The 26,868-nt window shown below is 41.8% G+C and overlaps 1 protein-coding gene across 3 annotated transcripts in view; it reads left to right on the top strand.

Moving 5' to 3' along the window:
* The window catches only part of Lhfpl3 (LHFPL tetraspan subfamily member 3), a 479,319-nt gene that overhangs the window by 212,655 nt on the left and 239,796 nt on the right, over positions 1-26,868 (top strand). The gene's annotated exons all lie outside the window — the stretch shown is intronic.

Raw genomic sequence — 26,868 nt, forward strand, 5'->3', positions numbered from 1 at the left:
TCTCTTTGAAAATGCCATTGAGCTGAGTGCAGAATTTCCAGCAACAAAAATGCTGTCATCATAACCTTGAAGGTGCATGGCAACCTTGCCGTTTTGGCAGAGAACGATGAAGAATGTGCGGTTATGTCACTGACTTGTATAACAAACTTGTATGGAGAGCCCACTGTGTGTCAGGCAGGGCCCTGGGCTGTTCTCCTATGACCCTATGGCATCGTTCTTCAGGTCTCTGCCAAGCACCAAGAACAACCTCTCTACCAAAGAAGCAGTGGTGGTCATTTGCACCTCCCTGTCTCCACTCTGTTGCTGTGGTTCTTTCGGGAAACTGCTGGTCAGGCCTTACGCCTTCCTGATGGTCACAAGGGCAGCACTGGGCTTTCTATGAAGGTTTTGCCTATCAAATCCAGCTCAAGGAGAATCTTGCCGCGTTTGCTTTTGGGTAGTCTGGTTTGACCTCTTTGTTTGGCTTTTCCCTCCTCTTCTCTTGATTTCTTCAGCACTTTATAAACTAGATTTACATTTCACTCTAAGTTGTTTAGATCTGCCAAAGCCGTCCCTACCTTATAAAGATAAAGACCCACATGGGGGCTCAACCAGGTCACTCAAGCCCCAAACCTACCCCCATGGTCCTTGTTGAATTAACCTTGGCCTTAACCCTTCTGTGAATTAGTCGTGTCAGGTCCTAAGAACGGAAAGTCAAACACTGCTTCTCTTGTGCCCAGTTCCCTCAGCAGTGCCTTCCCTTCCTCTGGTGTCTTCCAGTCCCTCATACCCTAACACGTCACCATCCCTTCCTTGGGCGTGCAGCCAGCACCAACTGAGCACTTTCAACCCACCAGGGACTTTGCACAGCTCTGGGAACAAAATGTCAAGTGGAACACTATCTGATGAGGGAAACACCAGACAGTTCATGCTCAGATGTAGTCGAGAAAAAGACAGATATAGACCAGGTATTAGGAAAACTTCTCAGAGGGACACACACCAAGAATGCTTGTCTTCATGGCAGCAGGTATACAGAGGGCTCCAGTGGCGTGGCATCTTTTGTTTTCCTATTCAATCGACCAAAGTGCCTCCACCAGCCACACATCATCGGTAGTTCATGTAGGATCACTTGATAGCCAACAAGTCTGGGAAGGAAGCCATGGCTGGGCTGCTCTCATTTAAGCCTTGGTAAAAAAAAAAAACCCAGGCTTCTTATCTTCAGAAACTACAAAGGGCTTCCCCTACTTTTCAGCTCCTTCCCCTAGAGAGCCTAGTAGACTCGCCATCCTACACTAGAAGCCCTGGACAAAAAAAAAAAAAAAAAAAAAAATCTGTCGCATTGCCCCCAGTCTCATGTCTGCGGCCACTAATTACTCAGTGTTCCTTCCTTACCACACTTTTGGTTTACATTTAGCCCTTGGGCACCTGGGGCACCAAAGAGCCATGTTTGGACGTAAGGGGGCAGAGAGGGGATTCAAATTCACAATCATAGAAATTCTAAGCAGACTTTATCATTGTAATACTGCTCACACTTAAAAACCTTCTGGGCACAGGAGTTGAAGGCACCTAGAGACACACCAGTCACCATGCCACTACAATGAGCAAGGATGTGATGGAAAACAAGAGATGGAGTGGTTTTTACACTATGAAGAGACGGGGAAGTGGAAAAGCGAGGGTGGTGAGGTATAGCCTGATGTGCGTAGCCTGCACTGCTACCTGAGCTCATGGTGAGGTCCTGCCCATGCAACCACACAGAGCCATGCCTGGGCTTGAGACCCTGAAGCAGCAAGGGTCTGTGTGGATGTATGTGTTATCACCAAAGGCCATGTCTCTGGTTTGGACTGCCTGCTAGGGCCCATCTTGATGAGGGCTGTGAAGAGTTGGCCCCACCTCTCACCAGCTGTCTGGGTGGCACTGTAGAGAGTAGAGCAGTGGTGAAAACAGGAGAGCTGGCCCTGCCCCTAGCCAGGCAGCCTTTGTAAAGTGGGTGTGGAAGAGCTAGCAGGCTGAACAACACAGCCACCACCCAGACCCAGATCCAGGGCTGTGAGTTGGCCCACGGCAACATCTACGCCATCTATGAACTGCTGGAGCTTGTGACGGGGTCAGTCCTGCAGATCCAAAGCTGCAGGATCTCCATGACACAGGGCAACAACAGGGTATCTGAGAGGAGTCCAGGTGAGGATCTGTATTGATGGTGTAGCAGAAGCCAGAGGCCTCGATCCAGAACAATGACTCATTGCAATGAACATTTTCAAATAAAGCTGTTTGTGCAGAAGGGTATACTGTATGCAGTGCAGCTTCCACAGCGAGATTTTTTTGTTTGCATGTTTTTGTTTTTATTGTTTGTTTTCTTTTGAGGGTGAGGTTGCAAGGGCAGGGGACAGATATGAGGGGATAGGGAGATGAGTAGGATTGGGAGAGGAGTATGATGTGAAATTCACAACAAAATCAATAAAAAGTTAAGAAAAAAAAAAACCCTGAGCTGGCTACTTTTGAAGAGTTTATCTCTCCCTCTCCATTCAGCAAATATTCATTGAGATTCTGAGCTCTGCTCTGTGGAGAATCAAAGCCTCAGGAGCAGGGGGACTGGCATCAGTTCTGTAGATGTTCCATATCACTAGGCTAATCTCTGCACCGTGACTAGAAGATCATTACAGCCCAGGTTCAACCGCTCAGTCAAGCTGTCACCAGGGCTGCCGGAGCAGCATCTTGAAGGTAGGGCCAGCGATGAGAAAAATCCTCATGTGTCACAGTGCTTTTCATTTCTACAAACTGTTTCCCAAACTATTGTCTCATTTTGCATTCGGGGTGATGTGGCAGGTTACAACACAGAAAAGAGCCACTTGTCTACTGGTAAAAATGCAGGTGCACCACAGACTGAGCGAGTCATTTAGCTCACTGCGAGGGCAAGATGAGCGAGCACTCCTCCAGGTTGACCACCCACTGTTTTATCATCCAGAATCCATCGCGCCCTCTTATGGAATGGCCACCATTTTATAGATAAGGAAGTCAAAGTGCACAGAGATACTGTTGCTCCCTCACGCCTTGAACACACAGCTGCATAGGAAGCATTAGGCAATTCTTTTGACCAGGCGCTCTGCTGAGTACGTCCATCTATAATGTCTCGTTTAATTGCACCAGTCTCTGAATGAGGTAAAAATATCCATATTTGGTGGAAGCGCTAAGCAATGAATTGCTTCAGCTCTCCTCCTACCAGTCTACCAGAACTCTGAAACAGTTCCTAGGCTCCTTTCTAGTGTTTTCTATTTTAAAGCCGAGATCCTCGGTCTTTTCTGTCTCCATTTATCAGCTCAGCACCCAGGCACTAGTAATGTCTCTGCTTACACCACCAAGATGTCTCAAAAGAAGTCTGTTCCCTTGAAAGATTTGTCAGAGTCTTCTGGGAGAAGAGTGGAGAGATAGAAAGAGGGGCCTTGACAAGAAAGTAAATACTCTTCACTCATTGGTGACTAAACTATCTCATTTAATAATAATAAAAAAAAAAAAGACTGTCTCCTTTAAAGGTCTGATTTGTCTCTGTTCTGCCTTGCCATCAAAATGTGCTGAGTATCTTCGTAAGCCAAACGTGCACTAGGTGATATACATACAACAGTGAGCAAAGTGCATGCTGTGCCTGAGCCATGGAAGCTTCTCCTCCAGGTATGGCATGGCTTATTTACCATGAATCTGACAGAGTGGCTGCCAGGGTACTAAGGAAAGCCCTCTTGGGGGTGGAGGGAGGGGAACACAAGATTTGGCATCTGCTTGTCCACAGCTGGCCTTGACACAGTCTGTCTACACTGTGTTGCCTACCACAAACTCAGGTCTTACAGCTGCAGGGCATTGCTTCATGCCACCAGCCTTTCTACTAGCCAAGTTTAAACTGACTGTGGTCTGCATAACTTAGGATCACAAGCCAGGCTCACAAGGCCCTAAATTCTTCAAGGGTACTCATTTTGTCTTTAGCAAGGGTGGGCCCTGACTCACAAAATGGTTGACTTTACAATGTCAGACTTTTCCCAAAGTAAAGAAGCACTTTCATCAGTCATTTTTAATGAACAAATTTGTCTTCCTTAAAGAGAGAGGTCCCCCTTTCCCCCTCTTTGTGGAAGTTATGGGGGCTAAAAGATTCCAGAAGGCATCTTAACTTGGCATTCTCTGGCTGGAGTGCTCATGATCAAAGCATACCCACAACTTCTGTATCTACAGTGGCTGGCAAACAAGTTCTACTCAGCATAAATTACAGAAAGAGCGAGGCAGTAATGGTCCCTGTCGTTAAACTGCAAAGGCATGGAGTCAACAGTTTCTTCCACATTATTCAGTAGGTGAGTTTCATGCAAACCAGTTGCTGAAGTAGCTCAGTCTAGGACTCATGGTGAATGCAAGTCAAGTTCATGTTTCTATAAGTGAAAACCCAACTCTAAAACATCAGCGATATGGTAAGAGAAAGAGCTCTCCTTGAGGAAGTCTTTCAAATTATCATTACTTTCTCTCTGTGTAGGAGGGAAGACAAACTATAATTATCCTGGGGGATGTCCTTTAAAACACCCTTGGAAAAAAATCATCAAGCTCAGTTCTACTAATAACAGTCTATATTGGAACAGAGAGAACATTCTTGAACCTATTAGAAAGATTTTTGGATCCTGTATCTAGTTTTTCACGAAGCCAAACTTAAAAAGCACACACACACCTGTAACTTATGGAAGCTATCTGTTTCACTTACTTTACTGTTGCTGTGATGAAACACCATAACTTATAAAAGAAAGTATTTAATTAGGCTTATGGTTTTAAAGGGTTAGAGTCCATAGTGACAGAGGGAATGAAATGCTGTGAGCTCACATCTCCAACCACAACCATGAGATAGAATAAGCCAACCCTGAGAGACTCGTATCCTCCAACAAGGCCACACCTCCTAATCCTTCCCAAACAGTTTCATCGTCTGGGGAGCAAATATTCAAATATATGAGCCAATGAGTGTGAATCTCATTGAATCCCCTACACTGTCTGTGTGAGGTAAAGGTTTACACATGTCTCCTTGCTGGCCTAAAGTTAAAGTTCACCCCCTTCTACCCTCCTGAAATACATTGTGTGTTGGTAAAGACTGCATTTTATAGTGCATTCCACTTTGTTAGTGTTTTTCTTAATTTTTTTACTTACAGACTTAATTTTTTTACATCAGTTTTTTTTTTAATTCTCTTTACATCCTTATCTTAGGCCCACCCCTTCTTGCCTCCCAGTTCCACCCTCTCTCCTCTCCCCCACCCCCACTTCCCAATTCCCAGAAAAGGGGAGAGCCCCCCCTTACCATCCACCCCAGTTCATCAAGTCAAATCGGGACTTGATCAAAAAGCTGGCAACGGAGTCAATGTCAGGGACAGCCCCCACCTTCCTTACTATGGGACCCACATGAATCCTGAGCTGCCCCTAGGCTGCAATTTTGTAGGGAGCCTGCGTCCAGTCTTTGCATGGTCCTTAGTTGACGCTTCAGCCTCAGCAAGGCCCTCTGGGCCCTGGTTAGTTGGCTTTGTTCTCTGAGCGGCTCCACCCACCAGCACCTTGAAACAGATCCTGAGTCACAGCCAAATCTTGGATAATGCTTAGGGAGTATTGTGAAAAAGTGAGAGGAAGGAAAAAAGAACCTGGAGGTGACAGGAGCTCCACAAAAGACCGGCAAACTTAATTTTCACGGTAAGTTCTCTCTGGGGACTTGGACTGGAAATTAGTTTGTCCATTGTTTCTGGAAATGTTCATTAATGTGAAGGTATGGTGCTCAGATGAGTTCTTCTTGCCTGTGTGCTTGAAAATGACAGTTGCCACTTTCAAAATCCATATAAACCCACATGATTTAATTCTGAGGGTCTTTAATTTTACATATGTGGTGTATGCCTCATTTGACCTCCCAGGTTGGCATAAACTCTGAAACTATCCCTTCTAGAATGACAAGTAAACAGTGCCTTCTGCTATGACAGCACTCTTTTTTGCAACTTTGGGGTAAATCAAATTCCTCAAATAATGGATTTTTTTTCCACTCGATTATTCAGCAGCCGAGCCAGCTAGGCCATGCAGAACCGCACGGGGACTGTGCCACTGCAGGATGAAGTTATCAGGATTGTTTGTCCCCAGGGAGTCCAGGGAATATTTCAAAGTGGCCACCAAGGACACCGGAATTAAATGGGGGAACTGGAGTCATTTTCCTGCTGGGATTTTCCAGCCATATCTTTCATCACTGAAGGTTATGGAATAACTTTTAATAAATGTGATTCCATTATCTTTAGCTACCTAATGCATGTATCTGTAGTGAAATAAAACCTGGGTTTGCATACCCTGAAGAAAAATATCTTTTTCAAAATTCACAGGAAGAATTCTACATTATCAAATGAAGGTCTAAAATCTTTGTCGCTTTTAGTCAAAATAATGATTTTACTTTATTTCACGGTGTCAACACTTTACCTTTCTTTTCCTTTTCAACTATCTGATTATCCAAATGGTCACCTTCTTACAAGAAGACGAAAGGAGTAAGGGATCATCTCCTATTAAAGCCAGGCACAGTGCACACCTACAATTCCAGCTACTATGACTTCTGTCGTTTTTCTGGAAGTTCATCATTTGGCCATAGAACTTATTTATTCATTCACTCATTCATTCATTCATTTATTCACTCATTCATTCATTCACAGTGCTGGAGATCAAACCCAGGGCTTCATGAGAAAGGCAGGCATTCTATCAGTTGATCCACGAGTCTCTACTACATAATCTTAAGAAACAAATTCCAATAGTTCATCTATGCAGATATGTGAGAAAACTTAACTGTGCCTTGTATCCTTCATAAAATAAAGGTATATCTAATGGGCTGCTGAAAGGGCTGAATAGCATAATAAGGCATCAAGCATTGTCTACACTACAACGAGCTGTAACCACATCTATTCTATATTTAAATTTTCATTTATCTTTTAATCTTTATCCTTTATTGTCTTAAATTCTTTTACCTCTGCTGCCTATCTGTCTGTAGCATAACTAGAAGAAAGTTTCCATTTCCCTGAAGGACAGAACTCTCTCTTCTGTGCCCTATGTACACCTCCTGTTTGCATACCCAGACACACTTCTTGCTTTGAAGGAAATAATTGCAATAAGAGCACTCTTCTAGTGCAAGAGATTGGACACTCTAAAAGACCTCTGTCTAAATGAGAGGAAGCAAGCTTTGCTGGCAATGAAAATGGTTCAGACAACATAAAATCCCATAAGTATAGTAAAACACATTGAAAACAACAATATGGCTATCACACGGTGCCCATAAACCAGCCACACACGCGGTTCCTGCCAAGCGCACTTGCTACTGCGTCCTACATTTGGCTGGTAAGCAAAGAAGACATCTGGAAAAATAGTTAAAACAAAACAGTGTCTAATTAGTTTAAAAATATTTTGATTTAAAAGTACAGTAATTAAATAATGCAATTCCGGCGGGATAAAAGGGAGAAGCTATTCTGGGAAGATACAGCATTCTGCTCCCAGCCATAGCCAAGAGAGACATTTGGGTCTTTGAAGAGGAAACATGGTTATTTCTCCTTTAATTAGTAATTTGAGACTATGCAAACTGGCATATGTTTCCAAAGTAACAAAATACCTTTTCCCCCACTGTTAGGTTTAAATAAACAACAATATCTGGTCTAAAACTAAAACCATACTGGATAATATTTTAGCTGGCCCTCATTTTAGTACTACCCATGATACCAGGAATATTTTTCTATGGCTGAAGATCCAATATAATAAAACTAAAACAAGGGGGAACTGTTGAATTCTGAATTATCAGTGAGTCTTTTCTTGTATCTTCTAAAAGGGTCATTAAGTATGTGGACAACTTTGTAGGCTTCGATTTTTCAAAACCTACTTTATTCAGGGTTCTTAGACACTTCAACCTCACTTCTAACTCACCGACCAGAGAAAGGGGAGGAAGAATGTTAACAGGAAAAAGAGGTTGTAGACCTCTTTAGATATAGCTCCTTGGGCCAATTCCACTCTGTGTTGTCAGGACGCCAGCAGTCCAGCCCGATAGCCAACACTAAACAGCATATGAATCCACAGAGGTGGCACGATCCAGCAGAAACATCAAGGCTCCACCGAATCGCCACAAGTCCATAGAAGCAGCCAGACTCAGTACACAAGACGTCCTGTCGAACATTTCTCTCTGCAAAGCAAAGACCAAAGACCAGCAGCGTCTAGCAAAGACCAGAGCAGTGTTTTATGGCATAGAAATGACAAAAAGCCTGGTCTCACTGTCCATCATTCTTTTTATACTTCTTCCCTCCATCACAAGCCCTTCACATGTCTGCTCCCATCAAAACATCACACGCTCTCTCTGCCCAAAAAATAAATAAATAAATAAATAAATAAATAAATAAATAAATAAATAAAATCACGTGACCTCACACAAGACAGCTTTCAGCAAAACACCACGTGATAACTGAGTCGTCAAAGAAACCAGAGACTTTCACTTCACAACTCAGTCAAGCTGGTTGTTTTATGTTTGGTTGGTTTTTCATTCATTAAAACAGAGGCACTCCCTTTCCTGGCCTCGGTGGATGGGGAGGAGCTCAGTCCTAATGTGACCTGACTTGCTGGGGTGGGTTGTGGGGAGGGGTGCACTCCTTTTCTGAGGAGAAGGGGAAGGAGGAGAAGGGGAAAGAGTAGGAGGGTGGGACCAGGAGGAGTGAAGGGAGGAGGCTATGATTGAGATGTAAAGGAGTACATAAGTTAAAAATAAATTTAAAAAACAAGCAAACAAACAAAAACAAAGGCAACCCTGTGTGTTAGAACACTTTGTGTGCTATCTCTACCATTTTGTCTGAGCCGATCAGAGGGATGTGTTAGAATACTTGAAAGTGCCAGTCAAAGGGCAAGCCAAGGAATGAGTCACCAAAACCCAGCTCAGCAAAGTTGGCAGTGAAGATGGTTTTGGCTCTGAATGCAGAAAAAGAAAAGAGCAAAGGAAGAATACATTATTCCATTTAATCTTTTCGTTCCTACAGTCAAACTTCATTACAGAGAAGACAAAGAAGGGAACAAAACATGAAAAATGTGGCGTTTGATGAAAAGGTAGAAAATCTCAGCAGAATTTAGAAGAGTTTTTGTGTAGGAATGACATATAAGGGTGGTTACAATTATGTGTATTACGCTTATATTTGGTTCATTTGAAAGAAGAAAACAGATGCTGTGCCCTGTCTAAAGGGAGTCACCATTCTGCACCTCGGGCTCCATGCTGCTCTGGGCACTGGGTAGCTTCCTGAAGGAGTTACCACACTGAGTGCTCAATGAGACACTGTGATTCCTCAGCCTTGAGCTGGACCATCATCACAACTTTCCACTATTAGGTCAGAATCTAAATTTTCTTCTTTCAGAGTTGTATGGCACATGAAACATCAAGGGTCTTAGCTACCTAAATGTATTTGGAAATTCAAGACCAAAGATAAAGGATATGGACTTTTTAATAACAACTTGCATTTCATCCCATGTTAGCTCTATGTCAATCATGTGGCTTCATCTCTAGCCCTTGAGTTATCTTACTGACAAACGAGTGTTTAAAGCCGTCTCCGGCTATTGTAGACATTGATGTGTTGGGTGTTGTCCTAACTTCTCGGTAAAAGGGAAATAATAGAGAGGGGGAGGATGGGAAGCAGAAGTAGACTGTAGACACCTCAAAAAACATAATGGAAAGTGGTGGCGCACGCACAGTGGTGGCGCACGTGCTCGGGAGGCAGAGGCAGGAGGATCTCTGTGAGTTCAAAGCCAGCCTGGTTTACAGAGTGAGTTCCTGAATGGCTAATGCTACACAGAGAAACCCTTTCTTGAAAAATAAAAAAATAAAATAAAAATTTTTAAATGAACATACTTAAGAACATCTCAGACTAACTAAGGAAAGTTGCACGGCTTTTTGGAGAGTTGGAGAACACCACTGTCTATCCAATACATGTTTGTGGTGTTAGGAGTGTTTTAATGCCAGCATGATATGCTTGCTGTCTGAAATGTGACCTTTATGAAAATATAAAGAAAGAATTCAAGGACAATGTCTTGTCCTTCAGACATTACGGTTGCTTCTGAAGCAGATGTGCCTGAAGCCCATCAGGAGCCTGTGCCTGGAGCTAGAAATAATTAATGTAATATAATACAATACAATACAATTGTATTTAGAAAGAGCTCTTATGGTGCCCTTACTGAGACCTGAGACTTCCACACGCTTCAGGTAGTTAACTGTGCAACTGTGGGGCACCACAGGGAGGTTGGGTATGATAGTGGCTCTGCTTACCCCAGGGGGACCAACCAGCATTTCATTTTCTTATCTGTCTAGCCAAATGACTCCCTTTCTCCTTCTACAAGCTGTGGTGTCTATCATGGCTTGCATACTCCAGAACCTTTCATATCAGTGTCTCCCCAGGCTACACTCAGCCCTCGTGTTCACTTCCATCTCTTTGAGAGGTGGAATTGAAGCAATTCATTCAGAAATAAATATGCAAATAATCGTATTTAACAACCACAGCACTTATAATGAGAGTCCCTCCTGATGTAAGAAGGAGCCAGGTAAGTGAGCCCCTAATCACTGTGTGTCTGTCAAGACCATCAGCAAAGGCGCCCCCTGCTGAAGCATCGCTCTGCTCTTCGGTGGCACTTTGGTTCAAAGGCTTGGAGATCATAAAACTCAGTGGCCAGGCACAGGTTCCTGATGGGCCTCAGATGCATCTGTTTCAGAAGCAACCAAAATGTCTGAAGGACAACAACTTCCTGGAATCCTTTCTTTTATTTACTTTTGGCTTTAGGTTTATTTTGTTGTTGTTGGTGGTGGTGGTGGTGGTGGTGGTGGTTTGTTTGTTGAGACAGGGTACCTCTTTGTACCCCTGGCTATTCCTGGAATTTTCTGTGTACACCAGGCTGAACTTGAATGGACAGAGATCTAACTACTTCTGCTTCCTGAGTCCTGGAATTAAGGACATGAGCCCTGCCTGACTCATTTCTTGATGGTTACATTTCAAATGAATTCCTGTCCCTCATCTGGAGAAGAACATTCTGTGTTGTAGAATTGACAAGGGACTGAGAGAAACAGCTGACAAGTTTTGTAAAGCAAATGGCCTGAGAAGGAGGAAGTCAAGAGCCACAGTGAGGAAGAAACAGGTTTAGTAAAACTGAAGGAAGCGTTTGAGCTACGTAGGCAGCGCCCTACCTGTTAGGTGATCTCCTGTCACTTTTATAATGGTTGTTTATGACTGTAATTACATACTGTGTTTCTACAGGTGTGAGAATTACAAGCTTGATGAATATGTCACGGAGTCTGTGCTGGGCACCGTAACCAACTTGTTGAATATCTCCCCATTTGGACAGAAATGATATATTTGACGTACCAGAGTGTCCCTTGTATAGACTCGATACTCAGCACTTGGCAGAATCTGTACTCACTAATGATATGGAATGAAACCTTTTTTTCAGATTTTTTTTTCTGTTTTCTTGGCATTCTGGGTTAAAAAGTTCATCTGAAACATGGCCGAGTAGGGCCTACCTTTATGTCCAGCACTGGAGAACCTGGGCAGGAGGATGAGAAGTTTGAGGTCACTCTAAGATTTACAGGAAGTTCAAGGCTAGCCCGGGCTATGTGAGACCCTCTCTCAAAAAAAAAAAAAAAAAAAAAGAAAAGAAAAGAAAAGAAAAATGGTTTATTTGACTATTAAATGAATGTGCACCTGTCTAGTTAGTGTGTTCCTGATTTTTCTCTTTGAGAAGTCAAATACACTGTACCAAAAGTCTACACATAAGACATAGGGAGCATTTTTCACATATGTGAGTTGGCTCAAAAAAGTGTGACACTTTTTGCATACTCTTTAGAGTCATAAAGATCCTTTAGAGAAAATCAATGATATATGATATGCATGTGCATATACGCTGGCATACGTGTAGAGGTCAGAGATTAACACTAGCTGCCTTCCTCAAGTGATCTTCTAAACCCAGTGCTCACTGACTGGTCAGAATAGCTTTATGCACCTGTCAACACACACGCACACACGCACACACGTGCTAGAGTTATAGATGTGTGTGACCACACTTGCTTTTTCCATGGGTGGTGAGCTAGAGATCCAAACACGGGTCCTCGGGCTCACATAATAGGCACTTTGCCCACTGACAGAGGTCTCCCCAGCACTGTCAAGGAGTGTCTTTAAAGAGTTATTTGGAAACATTTACACTAATGCCATTTTTTTCCTCTCAAAATCATTTCTTCCAAAACAAGTAAAAGGGTTAACAATAATGTCACTGATTGCTGATTTTCAAAATCTGTCTTTGCATTTCTATAAACATTTTAAATAATCAGTCTACCTGGATAAGAACAATGCTTGCTATAAGAAAATTTAAATATTTCAAGACCTCAAACTCTAGGACTTTAAATAGGAAGAATTTCCCTAAATTTAATCATTCAACTGCCTTTTGTTTTTGTTTTGTTTTGTTTTTCTTTGTTTGTCTTTTTGCTTTTTTTTTTTTCAAGACAGGTTTTTCTCTGTGTATCCTTGGATGTCCTGGACTCACTTTGTAAACTAGGCTGGCCTCAAACTCACAGAGATCTATCTGCCTCTGCCTCCTGAGTGCCTGGCGTCAGCTGCCTTATAAACAAAGTAAAAATCATTATAAACTGAATGAGGGCCCAGTGACAAAGACGTTAACAAAACTGAGCCAGGTGTGGTGGTTTGTGTCTGTTAACTTAGCGTCCAGGGGTCTGAGGCATGAGTTTGAGGCAGTCATTCTGGGCTACCTAGTGATCCTCAGTTAGAGAGAGAGGCAGGAAGAAGAAGAATGGTGGGAAATAAACAAACCAACAAACAAAAACAATGAAATATTTAAGCTTTTTCTAGCTTCCAAGACTCACTCAGGTTTTCTCATGCATATGGAGCAATGGCTATAACTCTAACCATACATGGAGGCGCATATTTATAATTCCAGCAGTTGACAGCCTCGGGTAGGAATATCGCCAACCTGTTCCAGTTCCAGGCCAACCTGGGTTAATTAGAAGTCTCTGTCTCAAAAACCAAACAATATCTTTCATGTTGGCCAAGAGCAATTAGTAAATGTATTGTAAGGACAACACTCCCCTGACTGTGTTTAGCTTGACCTTTCCAAGGCTTCAGAGTGGAAAACATTCTAATAATGACATCATATATATTTTTCCTATATAGAATTCATTAAATACTAAAACATCTGTATTTTTTAAATCTAAGCGTAAGCCCTCCATGTTTTTCTAAATGGTACCTAACGTTCAGATATGTCCAAATGTGTGATCACAAAGCCAAACGTTATCAACAAAAAGTTAAATGGTAAGAAAAAAAAATAGTAATAAAAAAATGTCTTTACTTTTGACAAGTGCTCTAAATCAGGTAGCCCCAAAGTGGCCTATTCTGTGGCTCGAGCAATAGCTTTAATATCTGACTTCAGATTTTTACAGTCTTCTTTATCATATGTATGCTAATAGTAAGTATTTAGTTTATTGAAGATAAAATCTGAGTCAATGCTTGCATAACTAGAAATTTGCAATCTAGACACATTATGTCAATCCCCTATGCTTGCCAAGTGTCATAGTCAGTGTTCTATTGTTGTAAAAAGACACCACCACCAGGACAACTCTTAGAAAGGAAAACATTTAACTGTGGCTGGCTTGCAGTTCAGAGGTTTAGTCTGTTATCATCCAGGTAGGAAGCATGGTGGCACCCAGGCACTTTGGGATGGAGACATAGCTGAGAGTTCTATATCCCGGTCCACAAGCAACAGGAAGAGAGTAAGGCACTGAGCCTGCCTCAGGCCCTGCAAACCTCAACTGGCACACTTCCTCTGACAAGGCCACACCTCCTAATCCCTCTCAAGTAGTGCCACCCCCTGATGACCAAGCATCCAAACACATGAACCTGTAGGAGCCAGTCTCATTCAAACCACCACACCAAGGCATAAGAACTCAAAAACCTTTGGACCTTAAGCTTAAGTAGTGAGGGATCCAATTACTCCATTGAATAATGACTTCTCAATGGCTGCTGCAGACTAGTTGAAAGTGAAGGATCAAGATGATGTCGCTATCTGTCCTGTCTGTCCTACAATCTCCCAGGTATCTGCCCTGGCCTTGGGACCAGGATGCAACAGCCTCAGAAAAGAAAGGATCGGTGTTTGTTTTTTCTTTTTCCTCCAGGCTCCTTTCTGAAATTTAAAATACCTGATGTGATACTTTGACATACTGTGTGCCTTCAGCCACTGGGGGGCAGGGTGGGGGGCCGGAGGGGGAAGATGAAGAACAAAAAAATGTAACAGACATGGTGGCACACTCCTGTGATTCTAGCACTTGAAAAGCCTGGTGCAGAAGAATTGCAATTGATAGACTAGGCTGGCTTACAGAATGAGATCTTCCCTTTAAAAAATATTCAATGTGGACAAAACCTGGCAAAAACATCCAAGGCTGCCCTTTGTTCTATACATGCTGTACAAATAAGTATGCACACACACACACACACACACACACACACACACACACACACACACACACACACAAACTTCTATAAAGAAGGAAAGAATTCACTAGAGCACTGATGGGCACATAAGCCATCAGCCCCCACTACCTCACCTGATGCTCACCCTGTGTTCATGACAGTGATTCTCACAGGGCTCATCACAACCCTGGAGGAATTATTCATTTTGTTGTCCCTGGTTCATAAGTGAGGAGACTGGGGTGTGCAGGACTTCCCCAACATTATCCAGATAGCCAAGTGTCCGAAGTGAGACTCAAACCTAGGGAACCTTTCTTGGGAAACTCTGCTCTGCTGAGTCCAATTGCTAGCTTTACATATCTTCCCACTTTTCAATGAAAACTTACTTGGGCTACATCATAAACCTGAATAATCCAAGAGAGGGCATTGGCTCTCTACTAGGAATAGGAAAAGGAGAGGTAATGTCCAGCTCTCGAGATTCAAAATGGTCATGTGACTTGGCCAAGGTCCTGCAGTCCCTGTGTGACACAGCTTAAAGTAGAACTCAACTGCCCTGGTATATCTTTTAGTTAAATCCAGAGCCGCACGTAATGCTCTGCACACTGAGTGAGTAAGTAGAGAGCAGGGCACCAAGAACAGGTCTCTCGTAGCTCGTCAGCTTGTCCCTGCCTAGTAATTTTTCATTTTGTGGTCAAACAAAACCATTAGTTGTGATTTTTATCAAGAGAATTTCTCAGGCTCTCTCAGAAGTGAGATGGCCAGCCACCTGTTCTGGGGAGAGTGAACAGCTGGAAAGGCTCTTTAAGGTGGTACAAATGGATTTTTTTTTAAAGATATAAGTGACTTTAATGAGAATAAAATAATCTTTCTCATATTCACATGGTTCTTTGTCACAGATTAGAATCCTCTTTATTTGTCACTAATAATGTTTAATTCTCAGACTATTTTAGGCCATAGTATTAAAAAAGTCTCCTTAACTCTATGGCTTTTCCTTATCCCTTCTCTGTGTTGCTACTATTTTCCCATAGTCCTCTTAGCCTGGCTGTTATAAAGCTTAGTAAAAGGCTAATGGTGCTTTGATGTTACATGTCAGCTTGCGACAATAATCTTTTTTTATATGTTTCATAATTTTCCTTATCAGTGCTCATTAAATTTCATTTTCTGAAAGTCAACTAATGTTCTTATTCTCCTGAATGACTAGGATGGTTAATTTTCTGGTTAATAGAGTGATTGATTCTGTATTTATTCTAATTGGCAGAACGTTGCTTATTTGTTAAATCAATACACTTGGGTATCAATTTTCAAATAAGTCAAGTAAGTTAAATGTACTCACCGTTTAATGATTCCCACTACCAGGAAGTATTTGTTAGCTGGCTCAGGCAGTGTGCTGCATGTGAGAAAATAGTGACAGCATACTTTTGATCCCTAAGGAGTTCTCGAGACAAATGGGGGGTGCTAGACTATGTATATGCACTCTGGTGAAGGTCATGTGACAAGAATTCACAAAAGCCTGTGACACAGCATTTGGCCATTAGAGGAAAAACACTGTAAGTTTAACTCAATCTTAGACAATTCAGAGGGGGCTTGGAGGTCATTAGAAGTGACTTGTCTACGGGTTTACAGAGGTTTGCTTGAGTCCAGGGTGGGTCAGTGATGAATAAACTCTTGTGTCTGTTTGCACTGAGTACGTCTCTGCCTCTGCCTCACCTCTTGCTTCATTGTCAAGTGGGACACAAGTTGCTTCTGTTTTGACTATTTATCACCTGCATGACAGTCTCTCCCTTTCGTGGGCTAATTTGGTCAATCAACATCCATTTCCCTTTATAGGCACTTTATCAGCTCTAGCCTGTCTCAGGGCCTTGCAAATCCTCTGGCTCCACCCTCTGTTTCATACAGCATCGATCCCCAGGGAAATCGAAATATAGGGACTTCTTACCATCACTGTCACACTTTTCTCTCTCTAGAGATTTTTTTTTACTTCTAGCATCTGCCCAGAGTCCTGCCTTATCACTGAGGATCTTGAAATAGCAACAGTTCCCATGTGAGGGAGTCCAGTTTGGAGGATTCATGTTTAAAGAAAAGGCGAAATTAAATACCCAGAGGTTTCTTTTGTTTGTTTGTTTGTTTTTTTGCAGCCAGAGTGCTAACGCAAACAGAGATGCTATGAGACCATGATGTGAGCCTTTGATCCCTAGAAACTGGGGGACCCTTTCCCTGTCTTGTTTCTATCTCCACAGGGACGGGCTTCTTTGCAACCCTGCTACCGGTACCCCCTTTAGGAAAATTGCTCTCCTCTGCTCACAGGACTTGGCCTTCCTATGCCCCCATAGACTCATGTGCTGTAACACTTGGTCCACAACTGGGGGGGGGGCTTTTCAGCAGTGTTGTAGTACTTTTATGAGGTGGGATCTCTCAGAAAGAAGTGGGGGATGGGCCCAAGAATGCTTTGTTTTCTCTTCCACTGTCATGTGAGAAAGCCACACTTGCCTGCTGAATCCACAGTCACCTGCAGGATGCCCTCTCTGCTGTGTCCCTTGAAACCACTGTCCAGAGCCTATTCTCCTTCCCTTAGGTTGCTTCCTGTTGGGCACTTGGCCACAGTGGTGAAGAAAGTAGCTAATGTAAGCACAGCTTTGGTCCCTCTCATCTCCTGGACCCTCAGGCAATCATAGGTCACCTCGAGGACTTGGCTTCTGAAAACTTTCCTCACCTTCTAACTCCTGGACCAACCCCTATGTCTCCAATTTTCTCTCTCTATCCCCAGTCTTATATGAGTCCCCTTCTACCAATCCAAACTTTAATGAGAACCTGTCCTGACAGTTAGCTTGAGGGTTAATGGCCTTGGGGTTTTACTTTAATGGGTTAGCGGGTTCATTGAACTAAAACTCTGAGGAAAATTCTGCTGAAAGTGTTTGCACCTCAGGAAAAAAAAAAAAAAAAACCTGCCAGGCTGTTCCAGCGTGCTCTTTTCTAAAAACGTGATGCTAATATGTGATCTCCCAGAGATCACTGAGTCACTGCCACTGCACTGGACTTACTAAAAGAGGCAACTGCTGCTGGAAAAGAAGATTAGAGGGTATGCTTGGCAGAAGGAGGGGTACTCCATATCCACCAGAGCTTCCAGACAGAGCCAATGACATCAGCACTTTTCCCTCCAGGGAACCGACAGATTATTTCATCTTATTGCCATCTGTGGTGATAATGACATGGTAGGGAATTATTATCTGTCTTGCAAGGGAGTTGTGGTGGGCCTTTTGGATGTACCAGGAACTAGGAAAGGGTTTGGCGACGTGCACATTCCAACATCAGTCCTCTTATTTTATCAATCACATCATTGTGAAAAGAAAAAAGGATGGAAGAAATTATCCCTTTGCAGATAGACCGCACAAGGCTCTAGATTTGTAACAACTCTGATCTCAAGGTCACAGAGGTAAAAAAGTAGGCCTCCATCAGAGTTGTCCTCTGAGCCTCCACCCAGCAGTGGTCCAAAAAGATGTTAAGACTCACAGCCGAACATTGGGCAAAGCATAGGGAGTCTAGTGGGAAAGTGAGGGGAAAGATAAAAGGACCTATAGGTGACAAGAAAGCCAAGAGAAGACCAACAGAGCCAACTAACCAGGGCCCAGAGGGGCCTTTGGAGTCTGAAGCACCAACCAAGGACCACGCATGGACTGGACAGAAGGCCCCCTACACAGATGTAAGTGATGGGCAGCACAGGCTTCATGTGGGTCCACTAGTGAGGGGAGTGGGGGCTGTCTCTGAAATGGACTCTCTGGCCAGCCTTTTGATTACTTCCCCCTGGTGGGACTGCCTCGCCAGCCCACATGGGAGGAGGATAAATTCAGTCCTGGTGCTACTTGATGAGCTGGGATAGGTGGGTAGGGGGGAAATCCTCTTTTCCAAGGAACAGGGGTGCAGGAGGAGGAGGTAAGGTTGGGACTGGAAGGAGAGGCTTTTTAGTAAGTCTGACAGAAAACATCATATCTTCTCAGAAAACAAAACAAAAGCCTTCCTCTCCCTACTTCAGAAGCTAGAGCCTGTTAGTAATTCAATTCTCTTCATGTTTACTCGAGCATGACACCAGCCATAAAGGCTTTTCAGTACACCTAGTAGGCTGTCATTCGAGATGGCCGCAACAATATCCCTCATCTTACCTTTTTTCTTTTCTGGGATATAATTCACAAACCATGAAATTTACCTATCTAAAATATGTCACCCCATGTTTTTAATATATTCAAAAGTTGTAAAATTGCATCATAATTGGTTTTCACTTGGAATATTTTCATCACACTCTTCAACAAAAGGTGTCATGTCTTAATACCCTCTCCCTTCCCCTTCCTCATCTCAACACCGCAGCCCTAGGCAACCACTAATTTTTCTGTCTTTATAGGTTTTTCTGTTCTGGACATTTCATATAAACAGAATCGTGTAATATGCAGCATGTAATGTATTTTACTCTGTATTTTTTTTTTTACTTTTTATTGATTCTTTGTGAATTTCACATCATGTACCTCACTCCCACTCATCTTCCCATCCCTCCACCCTTGAACCACTCCCCCACAAAGAAAACCAAAAGTTAAAAGTAAAACATCTCTCAATAGAGGCTGTGGTGTGTCACATGGTATACCCTTAAACCCTTAAAACCATTGCCCAAAGAGTTTGCATATGTTCAAGGCCTCTGACTTCTGCTTCTCTATCAATACTGGAACCTTATTGGGCCTCCTCTAGGATATGCTGTTGTTGCCCTGAGTCATAAAGATCCTGCAGCTTTGGATCTGTAGGACCGGCCCCTTCATATGCTCTGGAAGTTCATAGATGAGGAGTGGGCCAACTGAAGGCCCTAGAGCTGGGCCCAGGTGTTAGCTGAGTTGGAAAGCCCACCAGTTCTCCTGAGCTCACACCACCAGGGTGACACCACCAGCAAGGGATGGGGCCATCTCTCCCAAGTGCTGCAGCCAGCAAGGGGTAGGGACAGCCCTCCCAAGCACTCATGCCCTAAGAGCATGCCTCCTCTATCAGGGCTAGCTTTACTGTGCTACTTGAGTGAGGTTTGTGAGCCGGGCTGGGGCGGAGGACACTCCAAAATGCTGCAGCCAGCAAGGGGTGGGGCAAGCTCACCTAAGTGTCACAGCTCGAGAGAGGCAAGGACAGCTCCACACAACCCTTGGACATCAACATGGCCCCAGGCAGCAGCCCAGGGTCATCTGCAAAGACTTTGGTGGTAACATCGGTCATGGACATCCACACCAATCCCTGCTATGGCAGGGCCATGGACCCAGACATGGCCTTGGGGCAAGATGAGCCAGAACGTCACCATGGCCTCAGGCTGTTCTTTACTACCCTCGAGTTTCCAGTTCTGCCTCTCTTCATAGTGCACAAACCATTCTGCGCCTCTTTCTCTCCCATCTCTCCCCCACCTTCTTGCTCATCTTAGTGGGGCCCAGGCCTCCAGGTGTCTTCCACTTTGCCCCATGGAGGAGTCTTATTCAGCATATTTTCAAAAGTCATCCACATTCAAGCATGCAATAGTATTTCAGTTTCTAATCTGATTCCACTGTGCAGATGCCACATTTTACTCAGCTATATATGAGTTGATGGTCCCATAGGCTGTTTGCTTTGGGGCATCCTTATGAACAGGGCTGCTATGATATTTTACTTACCACACAGCAGTGGTCCTAAACAACCTTCCTAATGCTGTGACCTCTTAATAAGGTGCCTCATGTTATGGTGGCCTAAAAACATAACATTTTTTTTACCTCATAACTAATTATGCTACTGTTATGTGAAAAGGTTGTTAGACCCCAAAGGTTGAGAACTGCTGACCCTACCAGATTCTCTTGGGTATTCACCTAGAGGTGCAAAGGCAGGAAACTTCACAAACAATAGCTCTTCTGTTTATACTTTTGAGGAGCCATCACAATACCCAACCATTGCATATTTTCACCTATGTGGAATGGGCCTTCCAGTTTCTCCATAGCCTTACCAACACGTGTCAATCCCTGTATTTTTTATTGTTCCCTTGCTGGAGAATGTTCAATGTTATTTCACTGTGGCTCCATTCTCATGTCCTTGGCAGCTAATGAATATGATCATCTTTTCATACTCCACTAGAAGTACAATGCCTGTTCAAGTCTTCTGCCCATTTTAAATTTTTTATTAAATACTTTTTTTATTTTTAAGCATATATTAATGTTATTATGCATATATACAATAAACTACCTACAGAAAGAAGAACCATGAAAAATCAGGAATTAGGTAAATTATATAAATTCATAGTGTCTTGCCTATTTCTATTTGGCAGACTTGAAGATAGCATCTATCCCATATTGGTGTGTCTAAAATTCTGAATGTAAACCAATATCTATCATATCTCATCATTATTAACTTAAACATCTATCTGTACCTAAAAACATCTTAACCCCTAAACAACTAAGCTTAATTATAAAACTAAACTATCTGGTCTTCAACCCCATTAGAGACTTGAGAAAGAATAAAATTAATTACCTGAGTATACAGGGAGTATACTGCAGATTATCAGCTTCCCAAATGAGAAGATGACAAAGACAACTTGCTGCCTGAACAGTCACCCAAACCTCACTATAACATTGGAGCATCATTTTGAGCCTTCTGGCCCAGTATATCTGACAGACATATTTGTGAGGCAGGACCTATTGAGGACTTACCCTGACTTGGCAGAGTTTGGCTGTCAACTCTGCCTGCATCCAAGCTTGCCCATTTTAGAATTCTGTCTGTGGTAGAAACGAGGACATTTTGCCTAGTGGCTTGTTTGCCACATTTGAAGCCATCTCCATAAGGATGTGCTTTGACGCTCATTATCTTCTTTGAGGTAGGCTGGGTTTTGCCAGGACTTAACCTGTCTCATTGTCAGTGAATCTTTAAAATAATAACATCTTTAAATGCCATATTCTTTATGTCTCTGAGGTTTTTGAAGACCTTATCTAACTATTTTACCTTACCTTTATATAGAATTATATCTATCTGTTACACCTAGGATGCATATTCTTGTGATAAAAATAGACTAGTAATTTATAAGACCATGATTTGATCAACTAAAAATTAACTTGTAAAACTTATTTATCCTAAATGTCATACATTGGCACTTTCAAAGTATTGGAAGTAAACCTTGTATTAAAATTGTGTTGTATGGGTAAAATACCACATATTAGAGTAGAAGTATATATAATGTGTGTGAAGAATAATATTACATTTGAATTCTATACCAATGTATCTAAAATTAAACTTATTTTGCATTTATATACGAAATTCTTCACCAGTGAATTAAAAAATAACCTTGTAAGTAACAATTAAGGCCTTGAGTTGAGGAGAAGATTCACTAATCTACTTTTTGTTCTATCTTCCCTCTATATTTCTATATTCCCCCTTCTTTCTTTTCAACCCGTATTGCCAAACCAAAGAATGAAAGATAAAGGAAAAGAGAGACATCGCTGAATCTAACCTTGTTTTCTCTCTAATTAAGACCAATAATAACTTATAACCAACTTTCATTGAAAATAGAAAGCAACCAAAAACCTACCCAACACCCCTCAAGAGAAATGGGGCATCATTCTTTTAAGGTTTCTTCCAGATGATTTGAGACGATTAATACCTTTGTATGGACCCAAATAAAATTGGGGGGAAATGGTTAAACCAGCGAAAAATAGCATTTGTGGTCCAGTTTCTAAATGTTGAGAAATTCCAGGCTCAATTGGAATCCTGTGTAGGCCAGTCTGAAATGCTGGCCCAATTGGTATTGGAAGATTTCTTCGAAACTGTCCTGGGAGCTGTCCTGTTCTGATGAGGCACAGCAATGGAAGCACTTGGTGCTGGAACATGAAGGATGCAGGATGTCAGTGTCCAGAATGCTGAGAGGAATGACTCCTGTCATGTCTGATCCAGAGTGAGTGTCTGGTTCTTTTGTTCTGAAAACATATCGTTTCTCACAAGCATTATACAGTCCTAAAATTATAAATGTATAAGGTGTGCCTGATGCACAGACTGATTAAGGCTACTTCTCTGCTCTTTGTATAAGCAGGAAAAAAAAATCTGTAAATCTTCATTCACGCCATACAAAGAATGGCATCTAATAATAAATCACAGGGATTCTGTAGCCAATAAGAAGCACTGTCTATGCCTAGACATTCATGTCTCAGCCAGTCTCAGAGATATGCCCATGTAGTGGGATTAGCAATATAAGTTACCTGCTTGTTCTGCAGTCTAAATTCTTTACATCCCAATTATATCCCCCTCCCTATCCCCCTTCCAATCCCCCTTCCTCCCTCAGGCCCTCTCCCTCCCCTTCCCTAGTCCTCAGAAAGGGGAGCCCTTCTCACTAACATCTGACCTATTAAGTCTCATCTGTACTACCTGTAACCTTTTCCTCTGTTGCCTAAGAAGGCCGCCCTGCCAGTGGGAAGTGATCCAAGTTGGGGGCAGAGTCCATGTCAGAAGTCTCTACTCTCCATATTGTGGGACCTACAAGGAGACTGTGCTACTACATCTGAGCAGGAGGTCCAGGTACACATCATAAATGGTCCTTGGTCGGTGCATCAATCTCTGTGTTGTAGTGTAAACATCCTGTATCATGTAGCTAATATCCGTTTATGAGTGAGCATATACCATGCAAGTCTTTCTGGGTCTTGTTTACCTCCCTTAGGATGATCTTTCTAGTTCCATGCATTTGCCTGCAATTTTCCAATTTTCACGATTTCCTTGTTTTTAATAGCTAAGTAGTATTCCATAGTGTAAATGTATCACAGTTTCTTTACCCATTCTTCAGTTGAGGCACATCTAGGTTGTTTCCACAGTGTGGCTATTACAAATATAGCTGCTATGAACATAGTTGAGCAAATGTCCTTGTTGTGTGGTGGAGCATCTTTCCAGCATATGCCAAGGAGTGGAATATCTGGGTCGTGAGTTAGCCCTATTCCCAATTTTCTGAGAAAGTACCAGATTGATTTCCAAAGTGGTTATACAAGTTTGCACTCCCACAATTGTACTTCCCAGCAATGAAAGAGTGTTCCCTTTCTCTACTTCCTCACCAGCATGTGCTGTCACTTGAGTTTTTGATCTTTGCCATTCAGATGGGTGTAAGATGGAATCTCTGAGTCATGTTATTTTGCATTTCCCTAATAACTAAAGATGTTGAACATTTCTTTAAGTGTTTCTCAGCCATTTCATATTCCTCTGTTTAGTTCTGTACCCCATTTTATAATTGGGTCATTTGATTTGGTGGTGTTTAATTTCTTGAGTTCTTTATATATTTTGGATATTAGCCTTATGTCAGATGTAGGGTTGGTGAAGATATTTTTCCAGTCTGTAGGCTGTCATTTTGTTCTGTTGACAGTGCCCTTTGCCTTACAGAAGCTTTTCAGTTTCATAAATCCCATTTATTAATGGTTGATATTAAAGTTCAGGAAGTTGTCTCCTGTGCTCAGGGTTCTTCCCCACTTTTTCTTCTAACAGATTTAGTGTGTCTGGTTTTATGTTAAGGTCTTTAATCCATTTGGACTTCCGTTTTGTACAGGGTGATAGATATGGATCTATTTGCATTTTTCTACATATAGCAATCCAGTTAGACCACAAGATTTGTTGAAGGTGCTATCTTTTATCCATCGTATGAATTTGTTTTTTGTTTTTGTTTTTCTCGTGTCCATAGGTGTGTGGGTTTATTTCTAGGTCTTTGATTCAATTCCATTGATCAACCATCCCATTTCTATGCCAGTGCCATGCTGTTTTTATTACTGTTGCTGTATAGAACAGCTTGAGATCCAGGACGGAGATTCCTCCAAAAGACCTTTTATTGTACAGAATTGTTTTAGCTATTCTGGGGTTTTTGTTTTTTATATGCAGTGAGAATTAGTCTTTTGAGGTTGGTATAGAATTGTGTAGGTATTTTGATGGGGATTGCATTGAATCTGTAGGTTGCTTTTGGTAAGAGGGCCATTTTACTATGTTGATTCTCCTGATCCATGAGCATGGGAGATCTTTTCATCTTCAGAAATCTTCAAATTCTTCTTCAGAGATTTGAATTTTTTTTCATACAAGTCTTTTGCTTTCTTGGTTAGAGTCACACCAAGGTACTTTCTATTGTTTGTGGCTATTATGAAAAGTTTTGTTTCCCTAATTTCTTTCTTAGCCTGTTTGTCATTTGCGTATAGTAGGGCTACTGTCTTTGAATTGATTTTGTATCCAGCCACTTTGCTGAAGGTGTTTATCAGTTGTAGGAGTTCCTTAATGAAAATGTTGGGGTCACTTATGTAAACTATTATATCATCCTCAAATAGTGATAGTTTGGCTTCTTCCTTTACAATTTGTATCCCCTTGATCTCCTTTAGTTGTCTTATTGCTCTAGCTAGGACTTCAAGTACTATATTAAAGACATACGGAGAGAGTGGACAGCCTTGTCTTGTCCCTGATTTCAGTGGAATTGGTTTAAATTTCTCTCCATTTAGTTTGATGTTGGCTATAGGCTTGTTGTATATTGTCTTTATTATGTTTAGGTATGTGCCTTGTATCCCTGCTCTATCCAGGGCTTTTAACATGAATATGTGTTGGATTTTGTCAAATACTTTTTTGGCATCTAAGGAAATGATTATGTGGTTTTTCTATTTCAGTTTGTTTATATGATGAATTACATTGATGAATTTCCATATATTGAGCCACCCCTGCATGCTTGGGATGAAGCCTACTTGGTCATGGTGAATGATATGTTTTATGTTTTCTTGAATTTGGTTTGTGAGCATTTTATTCAGTATTTTTGCATCAATGTTCATGAGAGAAATTGGTCTGAAATTCTCTTTCTTTGTTGATTCTTTCTGTGGTTTGGGTATCAAGGTGACTGTGGCCTCATAGAATGAGTTTGGTAATATTCCTTCTGGTTCTATTTTGTGGGAAAGTTTGAAGAGTATTGGTATTAGCTCTTTTTTGAAGGTCTGCTAGAATTTTGCACTGAATCCATCTGGTCCTGGGCTTTTTTTGGTTGGGAGACTTTTGATGACTGCTTATATTTCTTTAGGTGTTATAGGACTATTCAATTTGTTTACCTGGTCTTGATTCAATTTTGGTAGTTGGTAGCTATCAAGAAAAGTGTCCATTTAATTTAGGTTTTCAAACTTTGTGGCATATAGGCTTTTGAAGTAAGATCTGATGATTCTTTGGATTTCCTTGGTGTCTGTCATTATGTTTCCCTTTTCATTTCTTATTTTGTTAATTTGAATAGTCTCCCTCTGCCGTCTAGTTAGTTTGGCTTAGGGTTTGTGTATCCTGTTGATTTTCTCAAAGAACCAGCTCTTGGTTTCATTGATTCTTTGGATTGTTTTCTCTGTTTCTAATTTATTTATTTCAGCCCTGAGTTTGATGATTTCCAGCTGTTACTCCTCTTGTGCATGTCTACTTCTTTTTGTTCTAGAGCTTTCAGGTGTGCTGTTAAGTAGCTATTATGGGATCTCTCCAGTTTCTTTATAAAGGCAGTTAGTGCTATGAACCTTCCTCTTAGCATGGCTTTCATTGTGTCCCATAAGTTTGGGTATGTTGTACCTTCAGTTTCATTGAATTCTAGGATGTTTTTCTCTTTTTATTTCATCCCTTACCCAAAGGTCATTGAGTTGAGAATTGGTCAGTTTCCATGAGTTTGTAGGCTTTCTGCTATTTCTTTTATTCTTTAGTTCCAGATTTAATCCGTGGTGGTCTGATAAAATGCAAGAGATTATTTGGATTTTCTATCTGTTGAGGTTTGCTTTGCGACCAAGTGTATGGTCAATTTTGGAGAAGGTTCTATGAGGTGCTGTAAAGAAGTTGTAGTCTTTTGTGTTCTGTAAATATGTTAGGTCCATTTTCTTGTGTTTTCTTTGTTGCTTCTAATTCCCTCTTTAGTTCTTGAGTAGTTTTATTCATTTCTTTCTCCCATTTGATTGAATTTTCCTAGAATTCTTTATAGGATTTATTCAATTCCTTCATCTGTTTGGATGAATTTTCTTGTAATTCTTTATAGGATTTATTTAATTTCTTCATCTGTTTGAAGGCATTTTCCTGTATTTCTTTGAGTGATTTATTTTCTTGTTTAAAGGCTTCTATCATTTTCATCACCTCAGATTTAAAGTCTTCTTCTTGTGCTTCATTGGTATTCATATCTCCAGGGCTTGCTGTGGTAGGATCACTGGTTTCTGGTGGTGTCATATGGCTTGACTTTTATTACTAGTCTTTTTGCACTGGCCTCTAGGCATCTGGTTATCTCTAGTGTTATCAGGCCTAGAGGTTCCTCCAATGGAGTTGCTTTCTGTGTCCCATGTGGGCCAGACAGGTTGTGAGCAAGTAATGAGAGCTCTAAGCTGAGGGTTGTTTGCTAGGGCTCCCCAAAGGCCTCCTCAGGATGATGGAC

The sequence above is a fragment of the Acomys russatus genome, chromosome 10 (genome assembly GCF_903995435.1).
Source record: "Acomys russatus chromosome 10, mAcoRus1.1, whole genome shotgun sequence".
NCBI classification, from domain to species: domain Eukaryota; kingdom Metazoa; phylum Chordata; class Mammalia; order Rodentia; family Muridae; genus Acomys; species Acomys russatus.